The following is an 18,162-nucleotide window of genomic DNA, read 5'->3' as shown; positions in this document are numbered from 1 at the left end:
TTGTGGTCTAGGGGAAACATGCACCTTTGCCACCCCCTTCCTGGTGTTGGAGACTGTTCCCATCAAAGCTCTCTCTCTCTTCTGAGCCACTGCAGGCATGGGTGGCTCCAGCCACAGTCTCTCTTAGTGAGCGTCACTGTCCTTGAGTCTCCCAAACTTCCATATCTATCAAGTTCTCCCAGCAGTTCCCCCCAGGGGGACGGACGGAGATCTTGCAGCATGCCAATGACTCTATCTAACAATCTTCATTGCCAATTCTTAGGCCCCAACCCAGTGGTGAGCAATGGGCTAATATAGGCAGAAATGGTTGCCCAGTCATATAACACAACCTGCTTAGGTAATCTCTTCAGGATTTGGAAGTACTTGGTAACTAGGGTGTTTATCTTGGTATTGGGGCTTTGACCATATCTCTGAGGCAACAAGAATAAAGGTCACATTTAAAATCCTGATACTGCCTGTGCTGACTAAAGACATTGAAAAGAAAAAACAACATATATTAGGATTATTTGGATAAATTAATACTGAGAAATCTTTAAAGATGCCTGTTCTTAAGGAGTTCTGTTAGCTAAATAATGCATTAAGAAAATAACCATAAACTCTCAGAATTGGAAGGGATTTTTAAACTCATTCAATTATGTATCAGTTGCTAAGATATTTCTAAGCTCTTACCGGTCCATGCTTGAACACCCTAATGATGAGAAACTCACCAACTCTTCAACAGTTTGTGCCCATCTGGGACTGCTTCCAACCATCAGTCATCATATGAAAGTCAAAATTGCCTCTTTAAGGTTTCCACCCCTTGATATTAATTTGATCCCTTGACATCATACAGAACAAGTCTAATCCCCTTCTCACAGGACAGACTTCCAAACATGTGAAGCCAGAGTCACTCCATCTTCTATAATGTACTTTCTAATACCCAGTTCCTTCAGCCACTTCCTTTATAACAGAGCTTCTATTGTTGTTATCTTGCTTGTCTTTTTCCTGAATAGTCCCTAGCCTGTCTATGGCCCACCTGAGGTATAACGCCTAGAAATGAAGACAGGATGGTCCAGGCAAGAGAAGAGGAAACATCTCTCTCCTTCAGCATGGCACACTTTTTGATTAATAAAACCTAAGTTAACATTTACGCTGCTGACTGCCATGGTACATGCTGATTTATACTATATTCACTGCCAACAACATTCCCTTAAGTCTTTCCCAGGTGTGCTACAGCTAAGATATGACTTATCCTGTACACATGCTGTTGATTTTAGGACACAAGTAGTGGTCTTTACATATATGCTCTTTAAAATCATTCTTTTAACACTCATCAAGTTCAACAAGCCTAAGATTTTAGGATCCTGTTTGACCATTTAATTTATCTTCTTTAACTTCATATCATCCCAAACTGTTAAGAGTGTCTTCAACACCTTTATCCAGATCACCAATAAAAAGGATTAAAAGAAAAGGTCAAAGACATCCCTAGAACCATCCCTCCATTTGACATCAACCTATAAACAACACCCCCGGTACCTATTCAATTAATTATCAATATACACAATGACACGTTTCATTTCAGCCAGAGGTGTATGATAAGAGACTTTGTCATGCCTTGTTCAAATTCAGATTTCTAGGTTCTCCACCCTTCCCAGCTCTGGAGGTCTGGATGCCTTGTTAAAAAAGAAATTTGGGGGACCTTCTCTTATGGTCCAATGGGTAAGACTCCATGCTCCCAAAGCAGGAGGCCCGGGTTTGATCCTTGGTCGGGAAACTAGATCACACATGCATGCCTCAACTAAGAGTTCGCATGGCTCAACTAAAAAGTCCAACATGCCGCAACTAAGAGCCCACGTGCTGCAACTAAGCCCGCATGCCACAACTAAGCCCACATGCCACAACTAACAGCCTGCATGCCACAATTAAAGATCCCTCATGCCACAACTAAACATGCTGCAGTGAAGATCCCACATGCCGCACCTAAGACTGGGTGCAACCAAAATAAATAAATAAATAAATAAATAAATAAATTTTTTTTAAAAAAGCATTTATAAAATAAGAAATCTTGCTGTGATGGGTGTTAAACCCATTCTGGCTTCTCATGAATAAGTGATGCTGCTTTTAAGGACTCACCAATCACTTATTTGTTAGTACATTACAGAATTGAGACCACGTTCGTCGTTACAGACCAGAGTTTATTGAAATTACTTCTTCCTCTTTTTAAAAGTTTAAGGGATCAGAATCCTCAAACTTCTCCCATCTTTCAGCCCTTCTTGGGCTCGCCATGTTGTCTCACAGATTCCTGACAGAGGTTCTGTGTGGTCAATTTCAAGTTGCCTCAGTACTCAGGGATTTAATTTATTCAGCTGAGAGACTTCAGATCTCTAATCGAGCAACTTGGAATTCTCTTTCAGTGACTAAAACAAATATTAACATTAATACAGCTAAAGCAACTGCGGCAGTGGTGGCGACGGCGGCAGGGCAGAGCAGAGCGGGGCAGGGCAGCCAGCCGAGCTTGGGGCAAGGGAGCCACGAGCTGCCAGCGCAGTGTCGCCAGTCCACCCACCTGCCCTCTCCCCATGGCATGGCGGTGGGGAGGAGGCGAGAAACATAGCTACTATTCTATGTTGTAAAGTGGACGTCTTCTAAAAATTTCCTGAGAAGATGGTGGAGTACAAGGATGTGCACTCACTCCCTCTTGCAAGAGCACTGGAATCACAACTAAATGTTGAACAATCATCGACAGGAAGACACTGGAACTCACCGAAAATATACCGTACATCCAAAGACAAAGGAGAAGCCACAATGAGACGATAGGAGGGGCGCCATCACAGTAAAATCAAATCCCATAACCGCTGGGTGGGTGACTCACAAACTGGAGAACAATTATACCACAGAAGTCCACCCACTGGAGTGAAGGCTCTGAGCCCCACATCAGGCTTCCCAATCTGGGGGTTCCGGCAACGGGAGGAAGAATTCCCAGAGAATCAGACTTTGAAGGCTGGTGGGATTTGATTGCAGGACTTCAACAGGACTGAGGGTAACCAAGACTCCACTCTTGGAGGGCACACACAAAGTAGTGTGTGCATCAGGACCCAGGGGAAAGGTGCAGTGACACCATAAGAGACTGAACCAGACCTACCTGCTAGTGTTGGAGGGTCTCCTGCAGAGGCAGGGGGCAGCTGTGGCTCACCTCAGGGACAAGGACACTAGCAGCAGAAGTTCTGGGAAGTACTTCTTGGTGTGACCCCTCCCAGAGTGCACCATTAACCCCACCAAAGAGCCTGTAGGCTCCAGTGCTGGGTCACAGGCCAAACAACCAACAGGGAGGGAACTCAGCCCCACCCATCAGCAGACAAGCGGATTAAAGTATTACTGAGCTCTGCCCAACAGAACAACACCCAGCTCTACCCACCACCACTCCCTCCCATCAGGAAGCCTGCACGAGCCTCTTAGATAGCCTCATCTACCAGAGGGCAGACAGCAGAATCAAGAAGAACTACAATCCTGCAGCCTGTGGAACAAACACCACATTCACAGAAAGATAAACAAAAGGAAAAGGCAGAGAACTATGTACCAGATAAAGGAACAAAATAAAAACCCAGAAAAACAACTAAATGAAGTGGAGACAGGCAACTTTCCAGAAAAAGAATTCAGAATAATGATAGGGAAGATGATCCAGGACCTCGGAAAAAGAATGGACACAAACATTGAAAAGATGCAAGAAATGTTTAACAAAGACCTAGAAGAATTAAAGAACAAACACCTAGAAAACTAAAGAACAAACAAACAGATGAACAATACAATAACTGAAATGAAAAATACACTAGAAGCAATCAATAGCAGAATAACTGAGGCAGAAGAACAGATAAGTGACCTGGAAGACAGAATGGTGGAATTCACTGCTGTGGAACAGAATAAAGAAAAAAGAATGAAAAGAAATGAAGACAGCCTAAGAGACCTCTGGGACAACATTAAATGCACCAACATTTGCATTATAGGGGTTCCAGAAGGAGAAGAGAGGGAAAGGACCCGAGAAAATATTTGAAGAGATTATAGTTGAAAACTTCCCTAACATGGGAAAGGAAATAGCCACCCAAGCCCAGGAAGCGCTGAGAGTCCCAGGCAGGATAAACCCAAGGAGAAACACACCGAGACACGTAGTAATCAAATTTACAAATATTAAAGACAAAAAAATTATTAAAAGCAACAAGGGAAAAACGACAAATAACGTACAAGGGAACTCCCATAAGGTTAACAGCTAATATCTCAGCAGAAACTCTACAAGCCAGAAGGGAGTAGCACAATATATTTAAAGTGATGAAAGGCAAGAACCTATAACCAAGATTACTCTACCTGGCAAGGATCTCATTAAGATTTGATGGAGAAATGAAAAGCTTTACAGACAGGCAAAAGCTAAGAGAATTCAGCACCACCAAACCAGCTCTACAACAAATGCTAAAGGAACTTCTCTAAGTGGGAAACACAAGAGAACAAAAGGAACTACAAAAACAAACCCATAACAATTAAGAAAATGGTAATAGGAACATACATATTGATAATTACCTTAAACGTGAATGGATTAAAATGCTCAAACCAAAAGGCACAGGCTCGTTGAATGGATACAAAAACAAGACCCATACATATGCTGTCTACAAGAGACCCACTTCAGACCTAGGGACACATACACACTGAAGGTGAGGGGATGGAAAAAGGTATTACAGGCAAATGGAAATCAAAAGAAAGCTGGAGTAGCAATACTCATATCAGATAAAATAGACTTTAAAATAAAGAATGTTACAAGAGACAAGGAAGGACACTACATAATGATCAAGGGATCAATCCAAGAGGAAGCTATAACAATTATAAATATATATGCACCCAACACAGGAGCACCTCAATACATAACGCAAACACTAACAGCTCTAAAAGAGGAAATCAACAGTAAAACAATAATAGTGGGGGACTTACACCAATGGACAGATCATCCAGACAGAAAAGTATTAAGGAAACACAAGCTTTAAATAACACAATAGACCAGATAGATTTAATTGGATATTTATAGGACATTCCATCCCAAAACAGCAGATTACACTTCCTTCTCAAATGCACATGGAACATTCTCCAAGATAGATCACATCTTAGGTGACAAATCAAGCCTTGCTAAATTTAAGAAAACTGAAATCATATCAAGCATCTTTTCAGACCACAACACTATGAGATTAGATATCAATTACAAGGAAAAAAGTGTAAAAAACGCAAACACATGGAGGCTAAACAATACGTTACTAAACAGCCAAGAGATCACTGAAGAAATCAAAGAGGAAATCAAAAAACACCTAGAGACAAATGACAACAAAAACACGATGATCCAAAACCTATGGGATACAGCAAAAGCAGTTCTAAGAGGGAAGTTTATAGCTATACAAGTCTACCTCAAGAAACAAGAAAAACCTCAAATAAACAATATAAACTTACACCTAAAGGAACTAGAGAAAGAAAAACAAACAAAACCCAAAGTTAGTAGAAGGAAAGAAACCATAAAGATCAGAGCAGAAATAAATGAAATAGAAACAAAGAAAACGATGGCAAAGATCAATAAAACTAAAAGCTGGTTCTTTGAGAAGATAAACAAAATTAATAAATTAGCCAGACTCATCAAGAAAAAGAGGGAGAGGATTCAAATCAATAATATTAGAAATGAAAAAGGAGAAGTTACAACAGACACCACAGAAATACAGAGCATCATAAGAGACTACTACAAGCAACTCTATGCCCATAAAATGGACAACCTGGAAGAAATGGAGAAATTCTTAGAAAGGTATAACCTTCCAAGACTGAACCATGAAGAAACAGAAAATATGGAGAGACCAATCACAAGTAATGAAATTGAAACTGTGATTAAAAGTCTTCCAGCAAACAAAAGTCCAGGACCAGATGGCTTCACAAGTGAATTCTATCAAACGTTTACAGAAGAGCTAACACCCATCCTTCTCAAACTCTTCCAAATAACTGCAGAGGAAGGAACACTCCCAAACTCATTCTATGAGACCACAAACACCCTGATACCAAAACCAGACAAAGATGGCAAAAAAAGAAAATTACAGACCAATATCACTGATGAACATAGATGCAAAAGTCCTCAACAGTATACTAGCAAACAGAATTCAACAGCACGTTAAAAGGATCATACACCATGATGAAGTGGGATTTATCCCAGGGATGCAAGGATTCTTCAATATATGCAAATCAATCAATGTGATACACCATATTAACGAACTGAAGAATAAAAACCATATGATCATCTCAATAGATGCAGAAAAAGCTTTTGACAAAATTCAACACCCATTTATGATAAAAACTCTCCAGAGTGTGGTCACAGAGGGAGCCTACTGCAACATAATGAAGGCCATATATGACAAACCCACAGCAAACATGATTCTCAATGGTGAAAAACTGAAAGCATTTCCTCTAAGATCAGGAATGAGACAAGGATGTCCACTCTCGCCACTATTATTCAACATAGTTTTGGAAGTCCTAGCCACAGCAATCAGAGAAGAAAAAGAAATAAAAGGAATACAAATTGGAAAAGAAGAAGCAAAACTGTCACTGTCTGTAGATGACATGATACTATATATAGATAACCCTAAAGATGCCACCAGAAAACTACTAGAGCTGATCAATGAATTTGGTAAAGTTGCAGGATACAAAATTAATGCACACAAATCTCTTGCATTCCTACACACTAACAATGAAAGATCAGAAAGAGGAATTAAGGAAACAATCCCATTCATCATTGCAACAAAAAGAATAAAATACCTAGGAATAAAATACCTAAGGAGGTAAAAGACCTGTACTCAGAAAACTATAAGACACCGACGAGAGAAATCAAAGATGACACAAACAGATGGAGAGATATATCATGTTCTTGGATTGGAAGAATCAATATTGTGAAAATGACTATACTACCCAAAGCAATATACAGATTCAATGTAATCCCTATCAAACTACCAATGGCATTTTTTACAGAACTAGAACAAAAAATCTTATAATTTGTATGGAGACACAAAAGACCCCAAATAGCCAAAGCAATCTTTAGGGAAAAAAACCGGAGCTGGAAGACTCAGACTCCCTGACTTAGGACTATACTACAAAGCTACAGTAATCAAGACAATATGGTCCTGGCACAAATACAGAAATATAGATCAATGGAACAGGATAGAAAACCCAGAGATAAACCCACACACATATGGTCACCCTATTTTTGATAAAGGAGGCAAGAATATACAATGGAGAAAAAACAGCCTCTTCAATAAGTGGTGCTGAAAAAACTGGACAGCTACATGTAAAAGAATGAAATTAGAACACTCCCTAACACCATACACAAAAATAAACTCAAAATGGATTAGAGACCTAAATGTAAGGCCGGACACTATATAACTCTTAGAGGAAAACACAGGAAGAACACTCTTTGACATAAATCACAGCAAGATCTCTTTTGATTCACCTCCTAGAGTAATGGAAATAAAAACAAAAATAAACAAATGGGACCTAATGAAACTTCAAAGCTTTTGCACAGTATAGGAAACCATAGACAAGACGAAAAGACAACCCTCAGAATGGGAGAAAATATTTGCAAACGAATCAACGGACAAAGGACTAATCTCCAAAATATATAAACAGCTCATGCATCTCTATAGTAAAAAAACAAACAACACAATCCAAAAATGGGCAGAAGACCTAAATAGACATTTCTCCAAAGAAAACATACAGATGGCCAAGAGGCACATGAAAAGCTCCTCAACATCACTAATTATCAGAGAAATGCAAATCAAAACTACCATGAGGTATCACCTCACACCAGTTAGAATGGGCATCATCAGAATGTCTACAAACAACAAATGCTGGAGACGGTGTGGAGAAAAGGAAACCCTCTTGCACTATTGGTGGGAATGTAAATTGATAAAGCTACTATGGAGAACAGTATGGAGGCTCCTTAAAAAACTAAAGATAAAATTACCATATGACCCTGCAATCCCACTACTGGGCATATACCCAGAGAAAACCATAATTCAAAAAGATACATGCAGGACTTCCCTGGTGGCACAATGGTTAAGAATCCATCTGTCAATGCAGGGGACACGGGTTCGAGCCCTGGTCCTGGAAGATCCCACATGCTGCAGAGCAACTAAGCCTGTGTGCCACAACTACTGAGCCCACATGCCACAACTACTGGAGGCTGCGTGCCTAGAGCCCATGCTCTGCAACAAGAGAAGCCACTGCAATGAGAAGCCCATGCACAACAATGAGTAGCGTCTGCAGATCACAACTAGAGAAAAGGACGCTCCCAGCAACAAAGACCCAACACAGCCAGAAATAAATAAATAAATAAATTTATTTTTTTAAAAAAGAAATACACATGCACCCCAATGTTCATTGCAGCACTATTTACAATAGCCAGGTCATGGAAGCAACCTAAATGCCCACTGAGAGATCAATGGATAAATAAGATGTGGTACATATATACAATGGAATATTACTCAGCCATAAAAAGGAACGAAATTGGGTCATTTGTAGAGATGTGGATGTACCTAGAGACTGTCATACAGAGTGAAGTAAGTCAGAAAGAGGAAAACAAATATCGTATATTAACTTTATGTGGAATCTATAAAAATGGTACAGATGAACCAGTTTGCAAGGCAGAAAGAGAGACACAGATGTAGAGAACAAGCATATGGACCCCAAGGGGGGAAAGCGGGGTGGGGTGGGGGGATGAATTGGGAGATTGGAACTGACATGTATACACTAATATGTAAAACATAGATAACTAATAAGAACCTGCTGTATAAAAATTAATAAATATAACACTCCATTGTAAAGCAATTATACTCCAATAAAGATGTTAATAATAATAATAATAATAAATAAATAAAATAAAATTCAAAAAAAAGAACACAACTAAAGCCACTCATTAGAAACCCAGGTTTGGGGGTTTGTGCTGTTGGAGCTATGCTGTGCCTCACAGGAGCACCAGTCTCACAGAAGATCTTCCAATGCTGTCTGCTCCCCCAAAGAAAAACTCTAGCACCACCAAATAGAAAAGTTACTAATATGGAAACAGATGTTCCTAAGAATACTCCTGGAAATGTACAGATATGAAACACATGCCACATATATTTAGTTATAAAAATAAAAAATCTTATTTTTATCTAGCAACTATTTATTTCCAGAAAGTGACTAAGTGCTGCAATCAAGTCATACCTGACTTAAAAAAAAACTGAGACAGACTGAGCTGTCTAACCCACAAAAGAAGTATCTATTAATAATTCAACTCCAATTGCTATGTATATTTCCTGGCAGGCTGGCTCCTGACTAAACGCACCAGCTTTATTTTCCTGATCGGCTTAGGACATATAGTTCTGCAGCACAGGAATCTTACCACTGAAAGATGTCTCATTTTTGTCTGGACTGGAATACATAAGATGTTCTTTTGGATTACTCAAAGTAGCATACAGGTCTTTCCCATGCAACTTGACCAGATATTTAAAAAAAAAAAAAAAAAAAAAAAAAATCAAAGCATCACCTCTGAAAAACTAGTATAAAACCAGGTTTAAAAAACACCTAGGGAAGTGGGTGATTCTACTCAAATGTGGATATTCGATTGCTAATTTCATTCCAATTAAAGTGTAACTGAGAATATGCATCTATAAATTATAGTGCAGGTTTTGCGCTTGGCTTATACTGCCACCTGGTGGTTTCCTGCTTGTACTAATATCAGACGTGTAAGGAATTTCCTGAATTAGCATTCACTTAGCAGTCTCTTTGCAGTATCACTGTCATTGACAAGTCAGTACTTCTGTAAGATCTCTAAAACGGTGGTGCAGAAGAGATTGCACATAAAGTCTCTGGTAACTAAGTTAAGACGAACCCCATCTTATTCAAACACATCATTTATATATAAATACAATAAGCATAATGATTAGTAAATTAATAAGTCTGCAAGAAAAAAATTTAAGCCCAATCACACCACAAAAGAAGAACAAAATGAAAGAAAGAGACAAAGCCTCTTTAAACATAGGCCTGCCGAGCTTTTAGTAAAAAATAAATAAGTAAATAAATAGGACTTCCCTGGTGGCACAGTGGTTAAGAATCCGCCTGCCAGTGCAGGGGACTAAGGGTTTGAGCCCTGGTCCTGGAAGATCCCATATGCCGCAGAGCAACTAAGCCCGTGCTCCACAACTACTGAGCCTGCGCTCCAGAGCCCAGGAGCCACAACTACTGAGCCCACGTGCTGCAACTACTTAAGCCCACGCGCCTAGAGCCTGTGCTCCGCAACAAAAGAAGCCACCGCAATGAGAAGCCCGCACACCGCAACAAAGAGTAGACCCCACTCGATGCAACCAGAGAAAACCCGCAGGCAGCAACAAAAACCCAACGCAGCCCAAAATAAATAAATAAATAAATTTATTTTAAAAATATATATATATGAATATCAGAAAACCAAACTGGAAATTTAGGGGCTTGTGTTTATGCAAATGAGTAGTGTTACAAAAATAGTTTTCATAGAATCCCTTAAGGTATTAATACTTCTTGATATATTTCAGAACTCATGTTTCTCTTTTGTGAAATTTCTCTTTTTGGTTTAGGTCCCACGGTGTTCTCAGCATTCAAAAGATTAACATGAATATTTTATTATTAAACATTATATTTGTTAAATTATATCTATTATAAGACTTTGGCCTGTAGATACATGGAATTTCCCTTTAATTACTGAAGATAAAGAAGTTTCAAATTTTGCCAAATCAAGATTATCAATTAGTGTTTTACTCCTTCCATTTATTTATTTTTTTAAATAAAGATAATTTATTAATTTGAAAGGTAATACGTTCTCATGGCCAAAACAAGGAAAGTCTTTCTACTACATCACCATTCCTTATAACCAGTTTCTTCCAGAAACAGTCGCTGATTGTTAAGTTTAGGAAGTCCTTTCTACAATCAAACAAATGTTTTCACTTAGCCTTTCTATTATTTGATTTTTTGTTCCATTTAATTCCTTAAACTACACAGGCCTTATTTTGATTCATATCAAGTAATACTCTTATTTTTTCCAAAATGGCAAATCCCTCTTGCCAGTGACAGGTGTGGGTCAAAGTCCTTCCTTCTCTGCTGATTTGTGATGCTTGCTTTAAGACACATTAAGATGTAACATACAGCAGGAACTGTTATCAGTTATATCTTCCATTCCATTGACAGTGAGTGCCTGTGCCAATACCACGCTGAGTTAATTACCTTATAAAGTTGAGAATGTTTTAATATTTAAGTTTAGAATATTTGTTTAACATTTAGTGTTAAGTAAGGAGTTAGTCCTCCACCATTACTCTACTTTTTCTAAATTTTTCTGGCTATTCTCATCAGTTTCTTATTCCAAATGAACTTCAGAGTAATTTTGTGAAGTTCCCAAACAATTTAACCAAGTTACTTTAATAAAGAGACTCTGTGAGAATTGCTCTAAATTATAAATTATTTGGGTAAGAATTATTACCTTTAAAGATAGGTTGTTAGTAGAAAAAGCAGGCTTAGTGATAAGCCTTCCAACGCTCTGAAGCTGGACCGCTTTTCAAGGAACAAACTGATGAAGAAACTCAAACTGGGTTTTGTGCCTGCCATGTGGCAGGAGGCATGCAGAGAAATTCCCTAATTCAGAATAATTTAAAATGCTGGATAAAGTATTTAAAAATAACTTTCTAAATGCATGGCTGAGTTGGTTGAAAAATAAGGGAAGTCCTCAGAGGTCACACATAAGAGATAGCATGAACCCAAAGTAAGTTCTGGAGCTGGCATTTGCCTGGGACATCTACGTACCTATCCCTGGTGGCTTGCAGCTTAGGCTTCATAGGGCCAGTTGGGAGTTAGGACATGAGGCCTGAACAAGTGGAAAGTAGAACTAATGACCCGTGCATAAAGTTGTGACCCCTGAAAGGTAACACCCTCAGTAAGTGAATTAGGTATGGTGGGGGGGGGGGGAGTGAATCACCCTATAGAGAGAAATAGTGGAGATAATTAACCCACTTATTATTAAGAAGGACAAAACGGGGGAAACGTTTCCCTTGAAAGTGACTAACGCCAGCCTTCCCTCATGCAGGAGAGAGCACAGCCTATTCTATGTGGAATGGATGAGATGTTCTGACAGTGCTCCCAGGGTAACAAGTACCCCAAATGCCTAGCAACACCAGACATAAATCTTTTCTAGAGGAACACACCCAAATGATTACCACAACTTAGTTTCCAAGGAACATATGCTTACAGTTTAAAAACAAAACATAAACCTATAAGAAAACAACATGTGACAGTGAGTGGAAACAGTTAAGACAATGCCCATTTTTGACCTTGAGAATATCTAAATGAGTGTGTTTATATTTAAATATAAGTCTCAAATACACTTTTTGAGAAATAAAAGGGGGTACATAAGAAAGGAACAAAAGATATCACAAGTAACCTACATCTTTGAAAAAGAACCAAAGAGAAATGCTAGAAAAATAATTTCTAATAATTGACATTAGAAACTCAGTATAGGATCCGGCTCAAGATAGCAATGTAAGAGGCTCCTAAGCTCATACTGCCACAGACACACGGAATCAACAGCTACATACGAAACAATTCCCTCTGAAGGAAATCCAGAAACTACCTGACTCTTACTCATTGGGCAAATGAGAAAAAACCCGCATCAAGCTAAGTAGGAGAAGCTGAGAAACAATCTCGCCATAAACCCCACCCCTGGTGCAGCAACACCCAACTGGGAGGGAACTCACTACTCCCAGCTTCTTCCTAAGGAGTGAGGGATTCAGACACCCCCCAATCTGGTGCCCCAACTTTTAAGACCTCCACCTGAGAGACAGGTGCCCTAAAGACCAGTGGGGCTTGCATCCATAAGACCTACAAGGCCATAGGGATCTAAAAGATAGTTCCTAAAGGGCTCCCACAGACTCACAATGGCTAACCCCCCAGGCCCAGCACAGAACCAGCAGACTGAAACCTGCCCAGTCTTTCCAGAAAAGAGGCCTATTTTCATACTTTGATAGCTATGACCTGAGGGGTAGGCTTCTAATCTAACACATATCAAGGGGCCGACTGCATTTTTTGCTCCCTTCCCCTTACAATTAATGTTTTTGACATCATATCTTACAACTTTTTGTTCTGTATATCCCTTAACTAACCATTGTAGATATAGATGATTTTACTACTTGTACTTTAACCTTCCTACCACTTTGTACAGAGTTGATTAACTATGTTTACTGTATATTTGCCTTTACCAGTGAGCTTTTTCCTATTGTAATTTTCACATTTCTAATTGTGGCCTTTTGTTTTTCCCTTAGAGAAGTCCCTTCATCATTTCTTATAAAGCTGGTTTGGTGGTGCTGAACTCTTTTAGCTTTTGCTTGTCCATAAAACTTTGCATGTCCCCATCAAATCTGAATGTAAGCTCTGCTGTGTAGAGTACTCTTAGTTGTAGGCTTTTCCCTTTCATCACTTTAAATATATCGTGCCACTCCCTTCTAGCCTGCAGAGTTTCTGCTGAAAAGTCAGCTAGTAGCCTTTGGTGAGTTTCCTTGTAAGAAACGTGTTGCTTTTCCATTGCTACTTTTAATATCCTCTCTTTAACTTTACTTTTTTGCCATTTTAATTAAAATGTTTCTTGGTGTGATCCTCTTTAGGCTGACCTTGTTTGGAACTCTATCTGCTTCCTGGACCAACAAATTTCAAAACAGGGCACAATGGATACATTCCTGGGAAGGATAACTTAACAAAACTGACTAAAGAAAAAACCTGAATGCTTCTAAAACCATTAAAGAAATTAATTCAGTAGTTTAAAATCTTCCTACAAAGAAAATACTAGATCGAGATACTTCTAAAAGCAAGCTTTATTTTTTAATTCTGACATTAAATTTTTCAGAGACGAGGAAAAAGTTCTCCAACTAATTTTATAAAGCTAGTATAGGCATACTCCACAGAACATTTCCCTGATTAATGTTTTTCCAATAAATTAACTCTTGTATTTAATACTCCAACATCATATAACATATATATCATTCAAAACAACATTTCAACTATGTATATAGGAAATAATATATTTAGGACCCAAAACTCAATACATTTTTACCAATAACAACAACAAAAACAACAACAACAAAGGTGTGGGAAATGCCCTGAGTTACATTACAAACACAACTGACAATATGTTCTCAGCATCATGTGTCAGGAAATCAAAAAACACACTGAATATCAATGAAGGGGATATTCACATAGATGCCAGTAGTGATAAAAGAAGCACTAAAGTATCATCCTCAGTGTGAATCATTCTCTGCCACATTTCCATAGTGCCTTTCATATTTCATATTACCCTTTTTTCCCCTAGTTTTGTATTATGAGAACCAAAAAAGGTGAGGAAATGTTAAAGATTAATGAAAAAGAAGCAAACTAAACAGAAAAGCAGTAACAATGAAAGAGAATATGTTACTGCTGACAAAGCAACTATTTGTTAACAACTATATTGTTTGGTGATCAGGAAGCAAAGTTATAGACATTTACAGCCTAATGTTATAGTTTGTTATTTAACTGAGGTTTGTTTACTATATTTTAGTTACATTTTAGGAAGTTGGTTTGGGTTAACAAGTAACTCATTATAATTTTACCATTTAAAACGGAGCGCAATAGGCTCCCAATTAATATTTTTGCATAGAACATCTGATTTTCAGAAACAAATTACTAATATTAAGTAGATATCTGTATAATTCTAACATCAATACTATCAAAGACAGTATGAGAAAGATAACCACAGTCCCCTCTTGTCCGTAAACATAAATGCAGTAATTCTAAACAGAATATTTTTTGAAATGACAAGTTTGGTTTCTTCCAGAAATGTAAGATTGGTTCAACATTAGAAAATGTATTAATGCAATTCACTTCATTAACACATTACAAGAAAAAACCCTATGTTCATCTCAATAGAGACCGGAAAAAAACATTTAATAAAATCCAACATTCACTCATGATTTAAAAAAAAAAAAAACTACAAGCAAACTAAAAATAGGGCACTTCCCTAACCCAATAAACAACAAGAAATGCATTAAAATGTCATACACGTCATACATACATGCTGAAACTTTAAGAGCATTCCTTTAAAGCCGTGAACAAGACAAGGATGTCTATTATCACTCTATTCAACATTGCCCTAGATGTCCTAGTCTCAGCATTGACACACACACACATGTGTGCATGCACACACAGTATAAGGAGAAAGGAAGAAAGCTTCCACAGATGATATGACTGTTTAAAGGGAAAATCCAAAGAAAATCTACAAATGCTTCTAAATTATAAAAAGTATTCAAATTATTTAATATCTATTGTATATTAAATCAGATCCCTAACACCCAACATAAACAAAATGTCAACCCCCTATGGATTAAGCACTTTAAAATGAAATGTGCACCGCTTATATGCAAAATCTTACTTATGCTTCTGATGAGAAAACTGGAATGGCACAAGGAGTGGGGTAAGAAAAACAGCTCACTTCTCACTCTCCACCCCTTACAGGGTGCATTAGTTTTCTCTTGCTGCCATAACAAATTAACACAAATTTAGCAGCTTAAAACAACACAAATTTATTATCACAGCTCTGTAGGTTGGAATTCTGTCACGAGTCTCACTGGGCTAAAATCAAGGCATCAGTAGGGCTGGAGACTTCTTTTCTGGAGACTCCAGGGGAGAATCTGCTTCCACGTACATTCAGGTGGTTGGCAGAATTCAGTTCCATGCAGCTGCAGAAATGAAGTTCCTGTTTCCTTGCTGGCTGTCAACTGAGGGCCATTCCCAGCTTCTAGAGGCTTTCTGTATTCTTTGGCTTCAAAGATGTTCCCCCTCCATCTTCACAGCTAACAATGGAAGGTTGAGTCCCTTTCCTGCCTTCTCTTCTGCCACATCTCTGACTCCCCACTTTTCCTCTTTGTTTTTTATCTCCTCATCTCATGGTCCCTCATGTTAATCATATCTGCAAAGCCCCTTTTTTACTATGCAATGGAACACATTCACAGGTTCTGGGGATTAGGGTGTGGACACCTTTGAGGGACAATTAGTCTGCCTACCATACAGAACAAGGAAACTGGGTCTGTTCCACGCTTGCACTAACACTGTATGTTGTTTGTACATCTTTCCATAATGTCTCTGCTCCAACAGGGTAGAAAATATCCCCCTTTTCTCACGTCCTTTCTGCTTGTGTTGGCTGAATTACTGAATTTTCCTTCCCAGGCTACGTGAGGTCGAAGCAGACAGGAAGATGAAGAATTTAGAATTAATTTCCTAACACCAACATTATCCAATAATTGAAACAAATGCCTCCCCTCTATCTGTTCTTGAATCATCCAGAGTTTAGGGACGAGTTACAAGGGGCAGATAGGAAAGAATGGGGTGGGAACAAAATGTCAAGCCATTAAAAGAAAAACAGCAGCATAGTTTCCCCTTCCTTAAGAACTCAACCCAAGAAGTTTCCATACCTGGGGTGGCAGTCAACAAGGAGAGTCTAGCTCATGAGAGTCATTAATTGGGTGTCACTGTGTAAAATACAGTGTGAGATAATTCAACAAACCTTCCTTAATTCTTTAAACTAACCTATGTGGTACATAGGTAAAGGTATTATCATGTAAAATAGGAACCTGGGCTTAGAGAGGTGGTCATATACCCAAAAGCACAAGTGTCAAAGAGCTGGATCGAAACCTAGGTCTGCTGGCTGCTCAAGTCCAAGGAAATTTCCTCTCCCTGACTTTCCCTAGCAAGAAGGCAAGATTGAAGTTTGTTATAATCCTCAAACGGTACCCTTCCAGTGTATTTAAATAACACTCTTTGAGGTGTCATTCTCCTTCCCCAACCTTTCTCTCCCCAGATGTTACAGAGAATTCCTAATGAAGGACTCAGAGTTATTTCCCTCCTTATTATCACACACATTTACTTCTGTAAAATCACTGTCCCTACTGTCCCAACAGTGATGTTATCATTCAGGCCAGTCCTTGTGTGATGACCACTGGGCTATGGGCTTGAATTTTCTTTTTCTTTTCTTCTTCCTTCCTTCCTTTCTTTCCTCTTTCTCTCTTTTTTCTCTTTCCTTCCTCCCTCTCTCTCTCTTTCCTCCCTCCCTCTTTCTTTTTCTTTCCCTTCCTTCCTTCCTTCCTTCCTCCCTTTCTTCCCCTCCCTCCGTCTCTTTCTGCAATAAGCTTCAAAGAAACAAAGAAAGGTGCTGGGATGTGGTCTCTGGGTGAGTCTCTATAGGACTCACATGTGCAAGGAGACCCAGGTGCTACCACACAGTCCGAATCACCGCAGTCTTTATCCCTTCAAGGAGTTATGGGTATCAGCAAGAAAGTAATTAACTACCTCTGCTTTCTTTCGGTGGTAATAATCAATTCTAAACTTCCAGCATAAAATCCCAACTCCTTACCACAGGTACAAAGCTCTACATGATTCGCTCCTGCCTGTCTCTTCCGCTGCCTCTGACGCCGCCTTACACTCCACACGCGGCTCCAGCCACGCTGGCCGAGGTCTAGCTTCTGAGCACCTGAAAGGTGACTAGTCTGAACTGAAAGGTACTGAAAGTATAAAATACACACTAGGTTTTGAAGACCTAGTAGGAATAAAAGAATGCAAGGTATATCACTAATAATTTTATAGTGACCAAATGTTGAAACGGTTATACTTAGCACATGTTGAGTTTCTCTTAATTTAACTTGTTCCTTTTTAATGTGGCATTTCTAAAATTTTAAAATGACATTCGTGGCTCACACTAGATTCCTACCGGACAGCACGACTCTATCACATTTTCCCCTCCTTTGTTTCCTTGGCACTTACACTATCTGGACTTAACAGTGTCCACGTTATCTGTTTAGTGTCTGTCTCACCCAACTAGAACGTAAGACAGGAACTCTGCCTCATTCACAGCGGATTCCCAGGCATTTAGAACAGCGTGAAGCACAGTAAGTACTCAATAAATATTTCTGGAATTAATGACCTTACTCTTCCTCAGCTGGAGACGGTGAGCTCTGTCCTCTCCCAGAACACGAGGTCTGAAGTCCTTTGGGCTACACCCGCAGCTCAGCGCTGACCGTGTACTCTTGACACCGGGTGGAGGGGCGGTTGGGT

This window comes from Balaenoptera borealis (genome assembly GCF_965194805.1).
Source record: "Balaenoptera borealis genome assembly, chromosome: 2".
NCBI classification, from domain to species: domain Eukaryota; kingdom Metazoa; phylum Chordata; class Mammalia; order Artiodactyla; family Balaenopteridae; genus Balaenoptera; species Balaenoptera borealis.
The sequence above is the reverse complement of the archived record's forward strand: the minus strand, read 5'-3'. Positions refer to the sequence as shown.